Source organism: Siphateles boraxobius, unplaced genomic scaffold, assembly GCF_051911475.1.
Source record: "Siphateles boraxobius isolate OS27281-9 unplaced genomic scaffold, OSU_SipBor_1 7, whole genome shotgun sequence".
NCBI lineage: Eukaryota > Metazoa > Chordata > Actinopteri > Cypriniformes > Leuciscidae > Siphateles > Siphateles boraxobius.
Window position 1 is genome coordinate 12,398,627 of NW_027509197.1, and position 12,251 is coordinate 12,410,877.

The 12,251-nt window shown below is 37.2% G+C and overlaps 1 protein-coding gene across 4 annotated transcripts in view; it reads left to right on the top strand.

The window, feature by feature from the left end:
* The window catches only part of raph1a (Ras association (RalGDS/AF-6) and pleckstrin homology domains 1a), a 77,559-nt gene that overhangs the window by 18,109 nt on the left and 47,199 nt on the right, over positions 1 to 12,251 (top strand). For all 4 annotated transcript variants that reach the window (XM_077216189.1, XM_077216192.1, XM_077216191.1 and 1 more), the window contains exon 2: positions 8,623 to 8,679. The gene's annotated coding sequence lies outside the window, so the exon portion shown is untranslated. The remainder of the gene's footprint in view (positions 1 to 8,622; positions 8,680 to 12,251) is intronic.

The following is a 12,251-nucleotide window of genomic DNA, read 5'->3' on the forward strand; positions in this document are numbered from 1 at the left end:
GAATTGAAAGAATTGAATATCTCATAGCTTTATTTATGCAATTGTAAATGGAGTGTAAATATATTAATGCCAGTTCTGATGCTGCTTCTGTGTCTTCTCTGCACTGGATTTTGATTTAATGATTTAATTTAACTGGCAACAGTGGTATTGTGTTATTATTGTAATATAATTTAATTTGAATGTTAGAATTTGACATAAAAGGTGATGGATACCTCTAAGTAAAAAAAAAAGTCCATATATGGGTGAAAATGCCCCTGGAACTCAATTTAAGGTTGCAAATATTGTACTTTAATACAAAATGTTAATTTCTTTCACTGCTGTGAACTGACCACTGCATAGAATATGAAAAATATATATATTTTTGTGAGTCAGCTGTCAACAACAGGCCTAAACCAGCCATGGTACCAGTACACAAACACAATATAAATATCATCTAATTATCAACAAAACGTTGAAAATATTGAGACATATTTTTGTGTCTTACCTAATGTAAGGTATTAATTTTGATTTCTTCAGGTCTTAAAGAGGTCTTAAAAAGCCTTAAATTTGACTTTAAAAAGTGTCCAGATACCCTGGGTAGAAGCAGAATGGCTGAGAGTGAGAGACCCGCTGTTTTGTATGGAATTCAGCCGTACATGTTTGAACCGGAATCAGACCCAGATGATGAAGAGACTCCGGCAGAAGAAACACAAATGAGAATGGACCAGGACGTCTCAGAATGGTTATTTGATACATGTATGTACTTATAGAGTTGTAATCGCGCCCCCTTTGCAATTATGGATGTGCAACACACACACACAGACACACACAAACTGTGATAACGTTGGCGCAATATTTTTAAACTACAAAAACAAATACTGTGATAACGTTTGCTACGTACAAACGAAATTACATTTATGTGATGTTTCTGTCTGCACGCCAATATCCCTCGTTCTACAGCTTCGTGTCGATGTGCTGGCCTTTGTATAAACATAGAAATTTTGATGTCTGCTCTTTACAGGAACCATGCACAGTTTTTAATACAATATCTTTAAAAAATATATTTATAAACGTGTGGTTACACACTATACAAACAAGGTTTGAATTATATACACAGACATCCTACGACGACGACACCAACTTTAGACGCATTTGTTGTTGAATTGGCTGACATCGCCTGAAATGACTATTTGCTCAAAAATCATAAAATACACTTTTAATTTTTTTAATAGTTTTAATTTACAAAAGCAACACTGGTTTGATGATGCTAAAGGTAATCTAAATATAAAAACATGAGAATGAGCATGCATGCACAATTGATTATTTATTTTTTTTTATAAAAAAAAAACTCTAAAGCCCGGGACACACCAAGCCAACGTCAAAGAACTAATGGCAATGAAAGCTGACTGTTGTCGCGTCTCGTCGACTGCGTCTCGGCCAAAAGCTGTGCTTGAACACACCAAAAGGACTAAAGGCGACGGTCAACTAGCACATGCGTTCTGCGCATGCGAGCAAGTAAATACCTCTCTATTTCAGCAGGTATCAATAGTCTGTTTTTGTCATTCAAAATGGAGCTAGGACTGCAGATATACCTACAAATCGTAAACAAAGCAACGCTTGCTTAACATTTTGAAAATCATGCTGATCACTTTCTTTATTCCAGTCGGCTCATGTTATTATGAAAATATTCATGCATTCAAATGCTCAGGTAAGATGATGTCTGTACCGCTTGACCTCTTTGCTCGCTTTGCTCACTTTTGCTTTTATTCTCGTTCACTGGCTCGTTCGCTAAGCTGAACAGCCAATCAGAGTTCTCTCTCTCACCGATGGCCCGACGCCAATTATTCAACATGCTGAATCGGCCCAAAAAACCCAGACGGTGTCCGACTGGAGCCAACGGTATGGAACACACCGAAAAACCCAAGCCAACCTGACGTTCAAAAATGTCCCGACTTTGCCCGACGGCTGACCGCGGGGCCGTAATGGACGTTCTTAATGTCAATGACAAATGCAGCTACATTATCTGCAGATCTCTTGGTGCATAGTTTAAATGTGGACATGTTTGTAAGTTACCTACTATGTAGCTGACTAAATCTGAGAGATGCTTTGGAATAATGCCTCACACACACCGCCATCCCATGTCTACCGGCAGATCCCAGTGCACTGAGATCACTGTGCATTTCCAGGAAAGGCCAACGGCCTGCAGAAGGATCGATATGGATGAGGTATCTTCTCATGCTTTCTCTCCCACCCAGAGGGAAAAATAGGAAGTAATCGCTGTTGGTTATGAGTCTTTACATTTATGACATTTATGTTGAAATCTTTTTACTTTGATACCAAAACATTCTGCTGATGCACATTAGAAAATCTTCCCGTTTGTACATGCTGACTACTTTCTTCTAGTCTATAGCATCACTTCGAACCTCCGGATACGGTTCTATTTTAGTATTGGAGGAAATGGCTGCAACCAGTATTGTTCCTGCTTTGTGTCGTTTCTCTACCAGCTCCATTTTTACACTGGTCATTCTTGTTGTTGTGTTGTCCTTCTATGATCTAATGTATAAGCTATTGTCTCTTGTGTATCCTTATTTACTGCTGCTATTTTCATCATTGGCCACACTAACGCAAAGCACGCCCCAGTTTTGCTAACTCTCAGGGAAGGTGTGACTGTCTTTCTGTCCATGTGGCCCAGTTTAGGACACTCTGGGTAGGAAAGTCTGAAATGTGGTCATGGGAGTTGGGCCACTCAAAGCATAACTCTCCCATAAAAGACAAGCACACAGAGAGGCTTTTGTGTGAGACTTGTTTGGAGGTCGTAGTGGGTGGTGGTTGAGTCATATTTTTGCGTGTATGTTCATCTATGTCACTGGCCAGAGAAATTGCAGAGTCTAGATGTACCATGTTCTTTCCTTTTTACTTTGTCTTTCATATGAGACTAGAGCCTTTTCACACCCTTTATAAGAGTCACATGTTCACATAATGTGTTCAGTCAGTGGCTAATGTAAGATACTTGCATTCATTTAAACTGATTTTACCGATCGGCCGCCAGAATAAAACAATAAGTCTGACCATTTAAGAAAAAGTATATACACTACTGTTCAAAAGTTTGGGTCGATAAGATGTTTTTGAAAGAATTCTGTTATGCTCACCAGTCACCAAGGCTGCATTTATTTGATGAAAAATACAGTAAAAACAGCAATATTGTGAAATATTATTATAATTTCAAAATACTCTTTTCTTTTTGAATATATTTTAAAATGTAATTTATTCCTGTGATGGCAAAGTTGAATTTTCAGCGTCATTGCTCAATTCTTCAGTGTCACATCATCCTTCAGAAATCATTCATATATGCTGATTTGCTGCTCAAGAAACATTTCTTAATATTATCGATTCTGAAAACAGTTGTTCTGCTTAATATTTTTGTGGAAGCCATCTTTGCTGAATTAAAGTATTCTTTTTTTTCAGTGATAAAAAATAGTACTGAACGCAAACTAGGTCAGACATTTTGTGTTTATAAGTAGCCTAGAGTTTGGGGTTTCCAAAAATAAGTATGAGTAATTGCCTTAGCAAATAGCGCTAATGAGTTATTCTGCCCTCTGTTTTGTCATAGAGTGACCTATCTAAGAATCTGCTTAGATTTAAAAAACAAGAACTTTATAACAGAACTCCCTAAAGGTGGGATCGCTTGAAGCACTTAAAATACAGTTTACATTTTGTCTCATGGAAATGGTTTTTGGGATTGCGTACAATCCTCTGTTTTTAAACATTGCTTGCTGAAATGCCATAGATTGTACATGGAAAAGCAGTGGATTGCCTACTACTTACAGTGCTCTATTTTCTCTCTTGTGAACTGCTTGAGTTCTAATTACCACCCCTAGCTATGATGCTTAAGAGTGTTTTCTTGAATGGGTGATGGTAATTCTTCTCAGAGGCTTCAGAGAGAGAGAGAGGGAGAGCGTGCATGTGGCTTTCATCGTTTAAACACCCATCAAAGCCATAGTATGGCCTCTGGTCCATTCCTTCTACGAGTCCTATTGACCTAATAATGACTCTCGGTCTCCGCTGCATCCCTCCACACCACCAGCAGCTCACAGGCTCTGCCAGGCTAATTATTTCAATTCCAGACGTAGGCCTGGAGGTTGAAGAGGCAGGTGACACACTAAAGCCCCTGGCGCTGCAGTCAGAGGCTGTCAGTAGCTCCCTCCGTTCCTCTTTTAATCCGTGTCTGTCCGGAGGGGGGAGCAGGGCTTCTTCTTCACAGCCCTGACTTTGAAATGAGAGCTGTAGGGCCAGAGACGTGTATGCAGATACACAAAAGCATTAATACAACAAATACACACAGCTGCCTGCTTCATCTGTGGAAGAAAACTGGACAGCATGACCTGGCATAAGCTGCTGTGACTGTTTATTAAACATCGGTCTGTTGCTGTCGTGTTTTTTACTCATTAATAATCAGCAACGTGGATTTCATGAGAAAATTTTACATTTTTGTACGAATTCATAAGAATTTGCCAAAACCTAAAAGACTTACGTATTGCCATGAGGTGTGTTGGGTATTAAACGAATACTACCTTTTATTTAAATTTTTTTTTTAAATGATATACACTTGCATGAGGTGAAGACTCGGTCATAGCAGTAGCCTAATAAAAGCAGTGTTATTTTACATGGACAGGTCGTATCATGGGAGCAGCAATACTTATGCTAGATAGTTGAAGATGGTTTTCATGGTTAAAATCGAGTAATTTCAATTGGAACCTGCACAATTTGGAATTTCAGATGAGAGGGAAAGATTTCCACACACCAATTTGTTGGCCATGCGAATTTGCAGTGTTGACCAACAGAAAGCTTCTTGGTTTGAAAGTGACTTCTGTTTAAACTGTGTATATCAAAATTATGGTTTGTAAATGGAGTAACATCACTACTTTCATTTATTTGATACTTTTTATAGCATTATGCGCAATATGTATTTTACAATAAAATAGAGCTGCACGATTAATTGTTAAAAGAGTGCAATCTCGATTTAAACACACATGCGATCTCATTCCTAAATAACAATCATTCGTACGATACGATCACAGCAAACGTTCAGATCTGCATTGGCGCTGTCACTGATCCAGAGAGAGCAGTTGTCATGTAGTATGAAACAGCTTCACAAACAGTCTTTTCAACCACACAGTATTGTTATTTCTGTGTTACAAATATTCGTCGCTGAAGAACTTGGATAAAAGTTTTATAGTTCAGATATAGGCTAAACGCTGATGTCAATGGTAACGATCAAAATAGCAAATCAACTTTTGATGTACAGCGCTTCAAATAGCGATTTGTCAAATAGCGATACACTTGTCGCCACCACCATTCATTCAAGCCGATTTTAAGTAATTCATTCAGATTCATTAAACATTTTAAATAGAATGCAGAAATTAACATTTGTCAGAACCTTTAGTAAATCACATGTTATTTTGTTTAGTTGTGTGTTAAGAATCGTGGGATAATCGTGATCTCTGTTTAATAAAACAAAATCATGATTCTCAATTTATCCAGAATCTTGCTGCTCTACATTAAAGATGGGATAGCATTACACTTCTACTCACTGGAAAAAACAGCTATTTATTTTATATTTTTATATTTATTTATATTTTATATCAAAAGCATGAGTTTTAGGGATAGACCGATATGAACATTTTGGTCGATATCGACAACCGATAATTCTTTATATTTGAAAGCCGATAACCGATATATTGGCCGATAAATCTAAATCCAAATTTTTATGTAATTTTTGAGAGCTTTATTACAAAAGTCTCACCATTAAAAGCCATGTCCCAAGCACACTATTATAATGTTCTCATTATAATTTTATGTAGCCTATTAGACAGACTTGCGCTGCACACTGTATTTTTCTTTTTTGATGTGATTACAATCATATTTCAAGCAATTCAAAACCATCATGTTGAACAGTGCTCATCAGAAGCGTCTTAGCTGAAAGAAAATAATCCATTATTAATCGGCTTTAATATATCTCCCAAATTTCTTATCAGGCCGATATCGATAACAATCAAAAATGAACATATCGGTATAGGCCGATATATTGTGGCCGATATATCGCTTGTCTTTCTCTTTTTCAGAATGAAACCAGCCTATGGCACGACATCCTTTCACTAGTGCTGTCGTGTGTAAATGGTGAGGCAGTATTAGGTCAGTGTGTATTCACTGCTTGTGTTGATGCTGTACGACAGCTCTGTTGCTCCTCTCTGATGTCCTGTGGCACAACCCTTCATCCCTGTGCCAGTCAGACCAGCAACCTGCAACTGTACTGCAATAGTGCTCTGCAGCTCTTGTCCTCCTGGCATCATCATTTCTCTCTCTTGCTCAGCTGTTAATCATTAGAAAAGGGAAGTGTATCAGTTTTCATCTGCATGGACAGAAGGATGCGGGCCACTGGTGGAGGAGGTCACAGTGATAATAATCGCTCTTTTGTTTCTCTTGCCATCAGTATGAACGAGATGTAACAAGCTCATAACATTAGGCTTTATGTGGCTTTATGTGGCTTCCTGCCGCTGAGAGCGGATCCTTGAATTTGAATTGCAAATGGTTGTGATTTTCTTCACTGGGTGCGCAGAAAGTGTGTTTGTGAATTGGTGAGTGGTTTAGATTGGCTTAATTTAAGATTTGGTGGAATATTTCATTATGTTTAGGGTTTTTTTTTGGAAGATGAATGCATAAATACTCTGGGAAGTTAACAGAGGCAGCTAGTCTTTTTTTTAGTTCAACCAGAACAGTTGTCTAGTCAACAGCTGTGTAGTAGATGAAGAAGGTTGTGTGAGAGTCTATCAAAGCATATGTATAAATAGCCTAACCCACTGACCCACACACACCACTACAGTTGACTGTTTATTTATAGTGGAGTGGTGTTGATTTGACTCAACTTCATTTCTGGAGAATGTGAGGCACTTAAGCTTAACCTAATGGTAACAATGACCTTTTAGGGTCATTATGGTCTCTTGCACCATTTAATATGTTATTATTTTTTAATAATATTTAGCCATTGGTATACCTTATAGGGAATATACAGGATTTTTTAAAACATAGCTGAGGTGTTGTATACAGTCTGTGCCTTAGCTCCTCAGCCCTACTTACAATAATTGGGTTGTTGACATGAAATGCCAAGCAATGACAGCAGTGTGACATGCTATACTTCCTTTATAACTCACATGTTCCTCTATATTTAAAGTGTCAAATAATGAGATGCCACATAGATTTTTTTATGCTTTTTTCACAAAATTAGCATTAGTCTGCAACAATAAATCGTATTCATTTATTCATTTCGACATTTATTTGGCACAAATTGTTGTTACCTTTTGAACACATGGGGTGTAATAGATTGGAATTGTTGAGTGCTGCTATTCTTATTATACATATAGTTTGTTTTATTGCGCAATGTTAAAGGGAGAGATCGCCCAAAATAAAAATGATCTTATTGTTTACTCACACATTACTTTCTTTCAGATAAACATATTTTTAGGAAAATAATCACTCTTTGTGAGTCCCTATAATGCCATTGAATGGGTGCCGCTCTGTTGACTCTTGAAAAACCACACACAGCAATAGTGACTGTAATCCATATGACCCCAATGGATGAATCAATGTCTTCTGAAGCGTCACTATACAATTACGTCAAGGGACACAACGTCCCTCTCACGATTGCTCGCATGACGGTAAGACCGCAAGCATTGATTTATATTAGTATTTTTCACATTTATCAATTTGCTTCAGAAGACATTGGTTCATCCACTGGGTCGTATGGATTAACGTCACAGGCACAGCATCAACAGAGCGGCACCCATTCATGACATATGGACTCCAGAGTGATTATTTTCCTAAAAATCTTGCTAAAAGTCATATATATCATGGATAGCATGAGGGGGATTAAACAATGAGAGAATTTTCATTTTTGGGTGAACTATCCCTTTATTTGGGAGACTACAGTAAACATTTTTTCTATTAAAACCATTACATTTAAAACCATAACTATTTTGTCATCTTAAATATAATCTTTCCCTTATGCATACAGCAAAATACATCATTTTTAACTTAAATCCTGATGATGAAAAGAGTTAATGACATGTTATGTGTTTTTCTGCTTTAAATTAGAAACCATCCCCATGTCAGCATCATCGTGTGATCCCATAGACTTATGTGTAGACTTTAACGGGATCAATCAGTTGATTTCAATTTGCTTGAAATTTTATTCTGTAAGAGCTTTTATCCTATGGTACTACAACTACTCCGCTTGCATTATATGTGCATTATGCATTAATTGAATCTTGGGTTTGTAATATTGAAGCATTCTGAACAGCTCAGGTTCTTTCACGACCACAAGCGCCATATTGCAATAAACAACCTTTTTGCCAGTTCTTTGTGGTCATATCAGATTGCTTGGCTGCATTTATGCATCCCTTTGACTTTTCAATGTTGCCAGGGCTGCATTGTCACTCCAGGTACTGCACTGCATAATGTATTCTTAACCTGCACATCTGATGGTTAAAGTGGACTGGTTTTTAGTTATTTGATGTAAGTGAATAATGGGCCAGGGCAACTTTATAATTAATTAAGAATACAAATTAATTAGTCTTCTCTGTTTCACAGATTGATCGAGGACCTTTTCTCTTCAGAAATCAGCTTGGCACTACCATAGAACCAAAGGTAAGCTTATGGCAATAAAAGCAGCTGACTGATCGAATGATTTTGTTTGTTTGCCAAAATATTTTATAAATGTGTATTATGTTTAGCTGTTATAATCTATCTCAAGTGATGGACTGCTGTATGTAAGGATGCACGATTATTATGTGGTTATCAACATATGTGAGAGATTTATTTCCAATCTTGTACTGTGTATATATATTATTCAACCCCCACTGCAAATCAGGTTTATTGGAAACATTTACAGACTTTCAGCTGTTTGCTATGAACAAATCAAACAATTAACTGAAAAATAAATGAAGTACTATAAATTAAGTACTAATAAATGAAAATGAAATACTTTAACACCACAAATCTTTCAAGTAGTTTCCCTATTTTGCCAATAATCCTGATTTGCAATGGGGGTTGAGAAATTTCGATTACAACTGTATATATAAACTATACCTCTATATAAACTATACCCCTAAAATAAGGGGTGGTGATGGCGCAATGGATAAGACACACCTTTGCTGTGAGAGACCCGGGTTCGAATCCACTGTGAGACGCCAATGTGTCCCTGAGCAAGACACTTAACCCCTAGTTGTTCCAGAGGCCTGCGACCTCTGACATAGCAATTGTAGGTCGCTTTGGATAAAAGCGTCAGCTAAATGAATAAATGTAAATACAGGGTGCATAAGTCACGACACCCCTATGTTAAATTCCCATAGAGTCAGGCAGATTTTTATTTTTAAAAATAAAAATCTATCTATCTATCGATCTATCGACCTACCTACCTACCTACCTACATTAACATTGTTTTTGGCTCCATGTCTCAAATGAATATCCATTTTTCATTCTTTTTTCCATGTTTCATCCTTTTTTATGCTGCCTAAATTCAAAGCATTTTAAACTGTCACACTTGATCTTTAACTTACATTTTCTTTTTGAATCAGAAGTAGAATATTATATTCCATTCCGAGAAAAGTTTTGACATGTTGTGAAATGCAATAAAATCAAGAATCTGTGGTTGGTTAATTCTCTTGAACCTTTATTTAACTGACAAAAGTACAAAGAAAAGATTTCCAATATATTCACTGACCAACTTACTCTGTGTTTTGTACATAAAAGCAAATTTTGATGGCTGAAACACGCTCCAAAATAGCCAATCCAAATCACAGATTCTTTTTTTTTATTGCATTTTACGAAATATCCCAACTTTTCTGGAAATTGGGTTGTAACAACGAACTTGACAAAGTTGTGATCTTTCTCATCCCCCGTGTGTGACTGACTTTTTCTTTAAACATTCCTTGTACTTTTCAATAACACTCTGAATATTTCCATAGACATGCAATGCGTGTTTTTAAAGGAACATAACGTCCGTGGACAGACTCAACCCTTAAAACCTCCCAGAAGTTAGCGAAATCTCAAATATCGCTGCTTTAAGCCTCGGATCCTCCAGTGTGCTCACCACAGAGTCTGTCTGCATTGCTAATTCCATTTGAAAAGTGAAAGCATGTGGGGATATATGGAGACAGTAGACACAGTCTCTCCTCTGGGACTCTGATGTTCCTGAATTACATCCCTGTGTGTCGTCCGCCCTGTTATCAGGTCTGAGACCTGCCGCCTGCCGTACATTCCACACGCTATCATTAACCCCTCGAACCCCGCCTTGAGCAAACCTCAGTGCTTCTTTTCTCCATCCACCCTCTTCATGTCTGATCTCAGAGGGAGTCGCTGAAGTGTGGTCATCTCCTCAGAGCGCCTGCTTTAGCTCAGGGCTAATGAGAGAGGACAGTGGGAGAGGACCTCGGGCCCCCGGGGCCCCACCACTGCACTAGCAAAGACTTTACAGTCTCATGTTTCAATAATTACACAAAGTGTCGTTTTCCCCATCAGTGAGGTGGAGGGAAAGAGTGTTGGAGTTGTGTTAGGTGTCTGGACCAGTTGTCTGAGGAACAAGATGTATCGTGCCTAGTGAAAATTATGTTAAATGATCAGACTTAAACTGCACTTTTCCATAATGTAGAAAGATATTTTAATATTATTATAATTATTTTTATTTTTTTTGGGGGGGGAATGATATGACTCACTGGTAAAGGCTGTCAGAGGAGTACGAAATCAATGTCAGTAGCCTTGAAGAAAAGCTGAGATGTTTTTAGTTCCTCAGATGCCGAAGAAGCAGCTTCCCACACAGCTTGTGCAAAGGTGTTACATTTCTAATTGTTTAGGTTTAGATGGAAATAGAATCTGAAAGTATGTGTTGCTCCCGGGCTGCCGTACTGTCCTACTGTGTGCTGTTTCTGGCGTCTGTTAGAGCAGCCCTTGAGTTCAGCTGTTACGTAACGCCGACACGTCGCGTGGATCGCTCTTTCTGGAACTACATTTTGTTAAAACTTTACAGGGTTTCATTTATTAACATTAGTTAACTACATTAGTCAACATGAACTAAAAAAGAACAAAATTTTACAACATTTATCTCAACATTTACTAATACATTTTAAGTATAAAAAATTGTATTGGTTAACATGAGTTAATGCTCTGTGAACTAACATGAAAAGATATATATTTTAAGTAATATTAACAAATAAATGCTGTACAAATGTATAGTTGTATATAATTGTATAGGTAATGCATTAACTAATGTTAACAAATGAAACCTTGTTGTAAAGTGTTACCTGACTTTTTTTATGCAACAAATGCATGAAAACTTTGGAAAAGGACCTTAGATATCTTAGATCAAATGCACGTCACAAATCAATACACAAATTCACAATTAACATAAATCTTTCTGGAACCTCTTAAGATTGTGATTTTTTTTAACCTTTCTCATCTTAAGAAGTCTTGCTCTTTCTTTGTTGATTTAACAGTTCAAATAAACATTGTCATGTTTTTTACATAATTTGTTGAATTGACAATCAGTTCATTGTAGAAAATATATTTTATCCAAATTGAACCTTGTTGCAAAGTTAATGTAAGCAGAAAAAATACCAAGAATACCAAAGACCAAAAATATTTTTCTTATAATTTATGTATGTTTATAAATTTAACTGTAATAAACCAAGACAGGTTCCCATACTAGCTTCTCTCTACTGAGTGACAGCTTCATTTAGGCTAAATCTGGAACTTTTTTACCCCATAGAATTACCATATAAAATAGATAAAAAGCTATTTAGTTTGACTTCCTGAATTTGATTGAATTACCTCTTTTCACAAACCCATTTTTGAATGTGCCATGTGCCATTTATGGGGCACTAAGGGCTGAAACAATGGAGGATCTCCAGGATCTCTAGGCTAAATTGTGGTCAGTCTATCCAAATGTCTCATTTTCAAGGGCCAGTCTCGGTGTGTCTACCTATTATGCAGCTCTCTGGAGAGGGTGTGATATTTTTGATCTATTCATAACGTGTACAGACCAGGATCTTTGTTTTTATGTGGAAGAATGGCCTTTGGCTGACTCAGGCGCTCTTTCAAATGTAGATCCTGAAGTGCTGTTAACCTTAGCAGACTTATTCTACTGAATTCTGTTCCACCTTGACCTTTCAGCACCATACAAACTGACTGCTCTGATTGTACTGGATTCTTGGAGATAAGAAAAG